Consider the following 10332-nt stretch of genomic DNA (forward strand, 5'->3'; position numbering starts at 1 on the left):
CCCCAGACTCCAGCCTGTCCCAGATTTCTGAGAGCAAAACTCTTTTCCCAATTTTTTTAACAGAAGGAACATGAGGTACACTTTGCAGTTTTATACATTTTCTCTACTTACAGTGGAATCCAAAGAATGCTTTCCTGGGAATAAGCATCACAGAGTAGAATTAATACAATTCTAAATGGACCTGCCTTGGATTGGAAACTTGATGTTATGGCATGCTTCTCTAGAAGAAAGAATAAGGCTGATTTCAGACAAAATATCCACTGTCAGCTGGCTTGTACTTGGAAAGAGCCTCTTGAGTAAAAAGATGAAAAAAAAAACGTCCATGAGACATGGCCATTATGAAGACTATTTATTTTTTGCCATCAAGTTACAGCTGATTTATAGTGACCCTGTAGAGTTTTCAAGGCAAGAGATTGCTCTGTGTCATGACCCTGGTATTCCTTGGATGTCTCCCATCCAAATACTAGCCAGGGCCAACCCTATTTAGCTTCTGAGATCTGATGAGATCAGGCTAACCTGGGCTATCCAGGTAAGGGCTATAGGAACTGAAAAACTGGTGTTCAAAAAGTCAGGGGTCCAAACATAGATTTGATGAAGAAAAAGTAGTAGCTTTTTCTCTACCTTAAGGAGTCTCATTGAAGATGAAGAAAAATAGTAGCTTTTTCTCTACCTTAAGGAGTCTCATTGTGGCTAAAATCACATATCCTTCCCCTCCCCACAACAGATACCTTGTGAGGTAGGTGGGGCTGTGTCAGGCTTCCCAGTCAAGACACTCAACAACGTTCCTTCAGAAGTTTCAGTTTATTGAGAGCTAATACTCAGGACACCATGAACACTTGTGTCAGGAATGGTGGGCTAATGATTTGAACCTTCAGATATACCCCCTTCATACATGACCCCCTGATACAGTAAAGCCAATAGGCAAGCACCTGAAGACACGGGCAAAAAGCAACGGTTACATTCCCAGCGGGAAGCTAGGAGAAGGCAAAGTACACTGGACAGATAACGGCACACAGCCGAAGGGAGAAGGGGGAAAGGAGGAGGGAGACAAGGAGAGCAACCCACGCATTCCATACCATGGCAGCCTTAGTTGACAGGCTGAGACTATGATTAGCCCATGGTCATCCAGTGGGCTTCCTGTGGAGGAGTGGGGAATCAAACCCGGTTCCCCAGATCATTGTCCACCACTCCACTACAGCATGCTACACATAACATCAGAGGAATGGTTGGTATCAGACTAGTGAGAGTAACTCATCATGCATAGTTTTTATTAGCTTTTGAAACTAGTCTGTGTAGTACCTAACCCCACAATTACTTTCTACAACAAGTGGCTGAAGGAGAACAAGTCATGCTAAATCTTCACCAGATGGAGGTGATGCTGTAAATAAAGTAATTAACCAGTGTGTTTTAGGAAACCCTGGGTTTCTTTGCAAAACTTACTAAATTAAAAGATCAGTAACAGGAGAGAAGTAATGCAATCCTTAACAGAGTTACACCCTTCTAAGTCCACTGAAGTAAACGAGTTTAGGAAAGTAACATTGGTCCCGGTCACACTGGCCAGATAACGCGGGGGGGGGGGGGGAGGCATGGCTTTTCGCTTCGCCGCACTTGTGACCTGGCCGAATGTGATCAGATGCAACAGCAGGGAATTGGGGGTAGCATTTTGTCAGTGCACATTTTCAGGTGCACTTCATGCGGCGCTGGAGCGATCAGACGGAGGATGTCCATCTGTGGCCTGTCGCAAGCGGATAATACTGGTGTTTCTGCAGTAGCATTGAACTACGGATCTTTAACGGGATGCGATGGCTTGCCAACAGGTGCGTGACGCTTGCCAGATGTGCTGGTGTGATCGCGCCCATTAAATCCACCCGGCATCCGTGAGTATCCCGTGGCAACTTCTGTGTATGATTGGAGCCTCTGTTTAGTATTACACTGGAGGTTTATGAAAAACTGACTATTTCCTCTATCCATTTCCCCCTGACTTTAAAAAGACAACAACAGTACAATTAATTGATACTTCATTGTATTGTGATTTTGAAAACAGCATCATGAATGAGTCACAGCACCAGAACTGCCAACCATAAACACACACAAAAAAACCCCTCAGAGATCTCGATTTCAATGTCTGACAGGAAAAACAGGGAGGGACTTGCAACCAATCTGGTAATGGACAGGAAGCCTTCAGTCAATCCCCAGAAGGCATTGGCTGTGGTCACACACACAAAATAATCCACTTTCAATGCAGTTTCCAACTGGATTTTGCCAGTTCACACAGTTCACACACTGCATTGAAAGTGGATCGAAAGTGGATTGTTTAGTGTGTGTGACAGAAGCCATTGAAAAGGCAGGATGCAAGTTCACAGGAGGGAAAGAAAAGGACCAATCACTTTTTCATTTACACAATTCTGTGTATCTGTATCTGAAGAAATGTGCTTGCATTCAAAAGCTTATACCTTGAATAAAATTTTGTTGGTCTTAAAGATGCCACTGGACTCAACCTTTGTTCTGCATAATTCTATAAAATAAACAAAACCGGATTCACCATGAATTAAACTGTAAAAGTATAACACTCACTGTAATGAGTAAAACCTTAATGAATTTTGCCAAAAGTTGTACATGTATACAATACATACATTACTTAAACAATTCCACTTTTCAGCTTTTTACCATATATTATTGTAGTTATTTCAACAGTTAATATTATGTTGCTGACGGCTTTCAAGGCCGGAGTTCATTAGTTGCTGTAGATTTTCCCGGTTGTGTGGTCGTGGTCTCTTGACACAGACGGTACTCCATCTTTCTGTGTTATACCTCTGAGGATGCCATACAACCCAGAAAATCTACAGCAACTAATTAATATTATTTTTCTATTATTTATTTATTTCCATTGATTTCAGTGGGAGACACATTTCTATCTGCTTTTCCCCCCCAGGCCAGATGGGATAATTTTCACAAGAACTCTAACCCTCACCCAGGGGGTCCTCCCGGCCAAATTCCAGAAAGATAGTAAACAGTGGCCCATTCTGCATCTAAAATTCGCTCCATTGTTTTACCAAACCCACAATGAAACAGAAAAAGATGTGGCTCAAACCCACATTCAAATACCCCCGGACCAATGCCGTACTGACTGCAGAGTCACCCCTTAATAGCCACAAAATGGCTATAAATCTATGCAGACAGTACCATAAAACCAAGTTGCATTCAGTCTGGATGTTGCCATAAAATCCAACAATCAATCAAAGTGAAAGTAGTATGCAATGTAGAGGGGGATTTCTGTTCCAACGTGGGTTTGGTAAAACAGCGGAGCAAATGCTAGATGTAGAATGGTCCCCATTTTAGAGGCAATTAAAATCTCACTTGCTCATAAAAGCATGAAGGCAGATGGAATTTTCTTCCTTTCCTGGGATCATCAAGAAGTGGAAAGCTATATTTAAACAATGGAGAACATGGGCAAACCCTGCTCATACCCATGCTTCATCTTGCCGGTTTCTAATTCTTTGAGCATTTTTCTCTGCCACCCCCCTCCCATTGTATATTCTAAGAAGAAGAAGAGTTCGTATTGATACACCACTTTTCTCTTCCCTGAAGGAGTCTCAAAGTGGCTTACAATCACATTCCCTTCTGCTCCCCACAACAGGCACCTTGTGAGATAGGTAGGGCTAAGACAGTTCTGAGAGAACTGTGACTGCCCCAAGGTTACCCAGCAGGCTTCATGTGGAGGAGTAGGGAATCAAACCACGTTCTCTAGATTAGAGTCTGCCACTCTTAACAAGTATAGCTCTATCAGGCAAACCAATACCTTTGAGGCTGCTTTTGAGTAAAAAAATTAAAAGTTGGGAGATGACTCAATCACCTAAGGCCTAAACTGGAACTGCTAGGAGCTCAGGGTGGTGTGCAGGTGTTTTCAATGAAGGCATTTTCAGTGAAGATGAAGTCATCTGACCATAAGCTAGTTCCACAGGATCTGGGAAGTTTCCTTGCATCTTCTAACTCTCTCTTCAGGCAGGCCTACATTGCTCACCACTGCTGCTCTCAATGCCCTTCCTCTCTCTTCAAGGACAATGGCAGAGTTGCTTATCATCCTGTAAATCAGCAGTGGCAATAAAACGCTGGCATCCCAAGCAATAGCCTTTTTACTAATGTACTACTTTGCAATTGCTGTGCATATCCAACATATTAATGACACAAATTCATTACGATAAATGAGGATCTTGACTGGCCAGAGGCCAGCGCCAGAAGGAGTGTCATTGCTGGGGTGGCTGCTGCTTGGCAAGTTGGAGGTTTTGTGATGAAAGTTTAATGTAAAGTAGCTGCTGCTGCAACAATGTTCCCAAGTGGCTTTTGAGATGAGTGTCGGTTGCAGGGAGTCACATTCAGCAGCTAATAGAGATATTTCCACATGATATTAATCAGGGGGATTCATCTTCCAGGTAATGTTCATGGAGTCATATAGCCTTGCAGGTAGAGGTTGAGATGGTTCAGAACTTTTAAAAAAATTTTTATTAATTGCTCAATCCTTGCAGAGCTGCTGGCTCTGAGCGATGTACAGTTACTCTTTGTTGACACGGGACTAACAATGTGGGGGGTAAGGGAGGACAAACATAGATCATTTAAATTGCACACACTTCTATAGTTGACAGGGCGTTGTTTATGGTCGGCGTTCTGGTCACCATATCTCAAAAAAATAAATAAATTGCAGAGCTGGAAGAAATGCAGAAGAGGGCAACCAAGTTGATTAAGAGGTTGGAGTACGTTTCATTAAAAAAAAGACTAAACAGACTAGTTTAGAGAAAAAGATTATATGAGGGGACTTCACAGAGGCTTATAAAATCAGGCATGGGACAGAGAGAGGGGATGGAGATAACTTTTTATCCTCTTCCAAAATACTAGAATTTGGGAGCACCCAATGAAGTTGATCTAGGACAGAAAAGGCAGAACTTCTGGGGTTCCGGTAGAGATGTAATGGTGGGCTGTCTTCACAGGGAGTGAAGACACAACACAGCTAATTACCAACTAGGAGGGCTCTCCAGGCAATAAATTCTCCTTAGATTAAAGGGAGATTAGAGAGATAAACCACACATAGCTCTTTAGATTGTTCTTTGGGTGTTCTCTGCTGAGTGATGGCTCACCTCCCAATTTAAAGCAATCTGAGGTCTTGGGATTTACAATCTTGCTCCCAGCTGTGTTTGGAATCCTGATAATCACTAAAGTATGACCTCCTCTGCTTCTTAAGACATAACTATCTACAGCCACAGAGAGATTTTCTTGAAGACAAAAAAGACAATCCCTGCTAAGGTAACTTCTCTCATGATATTTTAAAGAATTTTCTAAAACAATAACTGGCAAAAAATGTAATTAAGAAATCAGGAAAGTTGAATGGATGAGGTATTAATTATTATTCCTATCTTTAATTTTATTTTTGATGAAAGTGCATGTGTGCAAGTTTTTTGGCTGCAAAGATAAATCTGCCATGTACTGTACTAATCTTACCATCCCATTTTATTGCAGGGCTTTTTTGTTTGCAAGATATTATACCTACAATGGTTTTGCAAGGGAGATCTTTTAATAAGCACTACACTGACAGAATTTGCCCTTGTGGCCTTAACAGGATTGAGACATCCTTTCACACCTTGCTGGAATGCAGATTTTTTTTTTGAGATTATGAGGGATTACTATATTAAACCTTTATTCAACCAATCATCTCCCTATACTCTGGAAACTCTGGCTCTTTTGCTCAGTGATAAGGATACTAAGATCACTCTGGCAATTGCAAAATTTGTCTCAGCCCTTTTAGCCCTTGAATCTAAAAAATAAGAAATAAGTGTTTTCTGCTGCTCAAGATTTGTGAATCAATGAGCTTCTAAGGCAAGGGTGTCAAACCTGCGGCCTGGGGACTGGATCAGGCCCCCAGAAGGCTTCCATCAGGCCCGCAGTGGAACTGGCCATCTCCTGCATCCAGTTCTGCTGCTGCTGCTGCATCATAGCTTGCTTCGCCAGACAGTCAGCCATTTCATGTTTTAACCTGGGTCCTAGACTCAGAACTCTGAGCATGAGATTTCTGTGGTGAATGTCAATGAATCAAAAGTAGGTTTGCAGCTTACAGAGCTAGTGTTTTAAGCATGTTTTTATTTAAGTAAAAAAAATCTTTGTTTCTGTCCTTTATAAAGTTTATATTACATTTTGTGACACACATGGCCCAGCCGAACAAGGTGTCATTTATGTCAGATCCAGCCCTCATAACAAATGAGAATATTGGAAACAAAATAAAGGCTTTGGGGAGAAGAATGTATTAGAGTCTTGGGAAATTTAAACAAGAAATGAAAGATGATGGGAAAAAACTTGAAGCATATTACAGAAGAAGTTAAGCAAATCCATGATAAAGTGGTTGCTATCCTGTCCTTATATATAAAAGCCATTTGGGGTGGCAACGTTCTATGCCCGCCAAAATCAGTTGGCTCTGTGATATGTCAGTCACAAGGTGTCTCTATCCACTGGCTACATTGCCTGAGTTCTTTCCCACCCACTGAAGCCTAGGCCACTTTTCTCTAATTGGGCCAGCGTTTCAAGGTTATTTGCATATGGAAGCTGATTGGACTGCACTCCATTCCACCCCTCAGACTCCCCCCCCCCCGTTTGCATATGCAACCTGATATATTCTGGGGTAAAATATGTCCTCACCTATTACACAGCACTTCCCCTTCAAAAGAAACAAACCCAGTAACACAACCATGCCACGTCACAGATGACAGATCACACCACAAGCAGAATACCACAAGGCAAAAAATGATAGGAAAAGGTGCCAGCAGTCACCCCATTACTGTCACAAATATGTACCTGAGAGCTTCAGAGGATGGTGTGCAGGTCCTAGGTTCATGTTATAAAAGCTGCCTGGGGGATTATGGACCATTCACAGACTTTCTACTTTAACATACCTCACACGGTTGTTGTGCAGATCATACAGGGGAGAATGATGTCAGCTGCTTTGGTTCCCACTGGAGGGAAAAACTGCCCTTTCCCTAGGCAGAGGCTGTGGGGGAGGGGATGTAAACCTGAAGACAGACAGGCAGATAAAGGTAGGCTGATGATTTCCTGGAAAGGACATAGGTTGCCAGCTCCAGGTTGGAAGCTTCCAGGATATTTTAGGGTGGGGTCTGAGGAGGAAGAAGAGGGGGGCCTCAGACAGATACAATGTCATAGACCTTACTCTCCAAACAAGCTGTTGCCAATCTCCAGGTGACAGCAGGAGAGTTCTTAAAGCTCTGGTGCTAATTCAAAGTGCTGGGGATGTGTTGCGTTCTGGCAAGGGGCGCTGTGAGTGTAGACTAGTGGACAGAGTAGTGTTTAGAAAAATCTTTAGGAATTGTCCATTTACCATGGTGCACCCATCCAGAGCCTCTGGCACTTTCTCACTCTGCTGGCATCAAAACCAATTTAAGGCAATAAGGCACAATAGAGATATGGAGACTTTCCCCATCCTTTTTTGCATCAATCTGTCTTTGTTCACAACCCTAGGCCTGCCAGCACTCTCAGGGTGACTTCATGCCTCTTGACTGGCATTACTTCACTAGCCCTGGCTGCTAACTCTTGTTCAGCAGAAGCCTCCCTATGGAATCTGCCTGGGTAATTTTGGACCAGCCACAGACTTTCTGCCTAGCCTACCTTGCAGGGTTGTTGTACAGAACACAAAGCAGAAGAGGAGAATGCTGCTTTGCTCCCCACCAATGAGAAATACAGAACTTTGCCTACGAAGAGGCTGCTGAGGGGGAAGGAGATAAAGTTGCCAACTTTAGGTATGGAAATTCCTGGAGATTTGAGGGGTGGAGCCTGGACAGGGTGGGGTTTGAGAAGGGGTGGGACCTCAGACAGGTACAATGCCATAGACACCACCCTCCAAACCAGCCATTTCCTCCTGGGGAACCATTGTTGCCAATCTCCAGATGAGTGTAGAAACAACAGAGAGATCACGGGTAGGTTGCAAACTATGAAGAAAACAGCCGTGATGTATAATGAAAATATATATTTTTAGACTGCTGTGTTGCAGTGAGTAGTATTTCATCAACAAGTAGTCAAGATGTACGCATCCACACAATGGAATTTGCATATACTTCTGTTTCACATGACCACTTTAAGTGTGCTGCATGAATAACATTAGTTTACATGGTACTGAAATGAGAGGAAAAACAATATAATCAAATAATCATCTTATCTTGTCACTAAAGCTGGCATGAAAACTCCATAAAGCCTACCACAAGGTTAAAAATACTTACACAGTTGTAATCCATGAACTTGACACAAAACATTCTTCCCTCTTCAATGGAACAAAATCTTTACATGCTCATAGTGTCCTAACTAACTGCTCCCATTACATAAAAACACATACGTAAAAACACTAACTTAATTACTAACAGGTGGCAAAGACAGTACAATACTTTATGTGTCAGAACTGAGGTTCTGGTGGGGGAATCCAAAGATATAGACAGTTCAAATAAAGCCCCCCCCCTCCAGTACATCCAATCACACTTTGTAAACATCCCGCCTAGCTTTCACACTTCTACACCCTCCACCTGTGAATATATGCATCCCTTATCTAAGACAGCAAAGCAGGCACAGCTTTGGCTTCAAGGTTGTCCCTAGTATCATAGATATTTTATTTTACATGTTATAACAGCTGCCAGAATTTTATTTGCAATGGCATAGAGGACATTGAAGATTCCAATGCTACATGAGTTGATATTGAAGATAATGGAATGTGCTGAAATGGACAAATTGACAAATATATTAAAAGGAAAAATGGAAGAAGAATGTATGGGACCCTGGAGGGCATTCTATGACTGGTTAAAACTTAAGTATTAAGAAAATAATATTAAGTGAAGAATAATAAGAATGCTAGATGAAGTAGTTGTGGAATTGTAATGAGAAGATATGCATAAAGGTAAAGGTAAAGGTTCCCTTGCTCGAAAGCCAGTCGAATCCGACTCTAGGGTTGCGGTGCTCATCTCCGTTTCAAAGCCAAAGAGCCAGCGCTGTCCGAAGACGTTTCTGTGGTCATGTGGCCGGCATGACTAAACACCAAGGCGCACGGAACGCTGTTACCTTCCCACCGAAGTGGTACCTATTTATCTACTTGCAATTTCTTGCTTTCGAACTGCTAGGTTGGCAGGAGCTGGAACTAGAGATGGGAGCTCACTCCATCATGCGGCACCCGGGTCTCGAACTGCTGAACTACTGACCTTCCACAGCCTGCAGTTCAGCGTCTTAACCACTTGAGCCACCGCAGAATGCTAAATTAGAATTTTAAAATATTTCTGTATTTTTCTCTTCTTCCTTCTTTCCTCTTTCCCCCTTTCTGTATATAAACTAATTTAATTTTTAAAAAAAGTCCCTGGTGAAGGGAGGTATTTTGAAAAGAATTATGTCACCTATGATAAAAAAAAGCGGTTCTCACACTCAGCCACACACACCCCTCAGGAATTTCCCTCCCCCTACAAATCATGAAAAACTAGAGACAGATGTCAATATATAAGCAAGAATTTTTTTGTAATCAAAATTATATTTGTTATAGAGAAAATCAGAAGCCTTTTATATTTCCCTTCCTTTTTTCTTTCGTTTTTCTTTCGTGTTGTATTTCATTGACATTTGTTTTAAATTTTTAAGAATTTTGAATTTTTGTATGTTTCCTAGTTTTACGCCTTTAATAAAATTAAAATTTTCTAAAGAAAATGAAGTACTTCTTTACTTAGTGAGTAATTAAACTGGAATTCACTGCCAGTTGGGAGGGCAGCTCTCTTGCTATCATTTTGGGTGAATCCCATAGCATTGTCCAAAGCAGTGACAGCACTGCCAGCTTTGCAGCAGAAGTGACATCATGCATTGGTGTAATACTGAGGAGATGGTCCCTCCCAAAATTTCCCTAGTGCCAGTTGGTACAGTGCTGGCCACAAGCATGGATGGCTTTAATGGAGGCTACATATATTCATGGAGGAGAGGTCCATCAGTGTCTACTAGCCATGATGACTTGAAGAGAGCCGCCATATACTGAGGCAATAAACCTCTGAATTCCAGTGTTGGGAGGCAGCATCAGCCTCTACGTCCTGTTTGTTTGGCCCAGAGCAACTGGTTGGCCACTGTGTATGCTGGAGTAGATAGACCACTGATCTGATCCTGCTGGGCTGTTCTTATATCCTTGTGTAATAAGTGCTTAGTCATGATGGTGATAGAAAGGAGGACAAGGAACTAGTATTACAGAATTGTGATATGAGATTCTTAGGAAGATCTTCACTCTAAACCCATCCATAGTTACACCTCTTATTTTCACAGAATTTGGTGAGGTGC

Source organism: Gekko japonicus, unplaced genomic scaffold (genome assembly GCF_001447785.1).
Source record: "Gekko japonicus isolate JY-2015 unplaced genomic scaffold, Gekko_japonicus_V1.1 scaffold444, whole genome shotgun sequence".
In the NCBI taxonomy this organism is placed as follows: Eukaryota; Metazoa; Chordata; class Lepidosauria; order Squamata; family Gekkonidae; genus Gekko; species Gekko japonicus.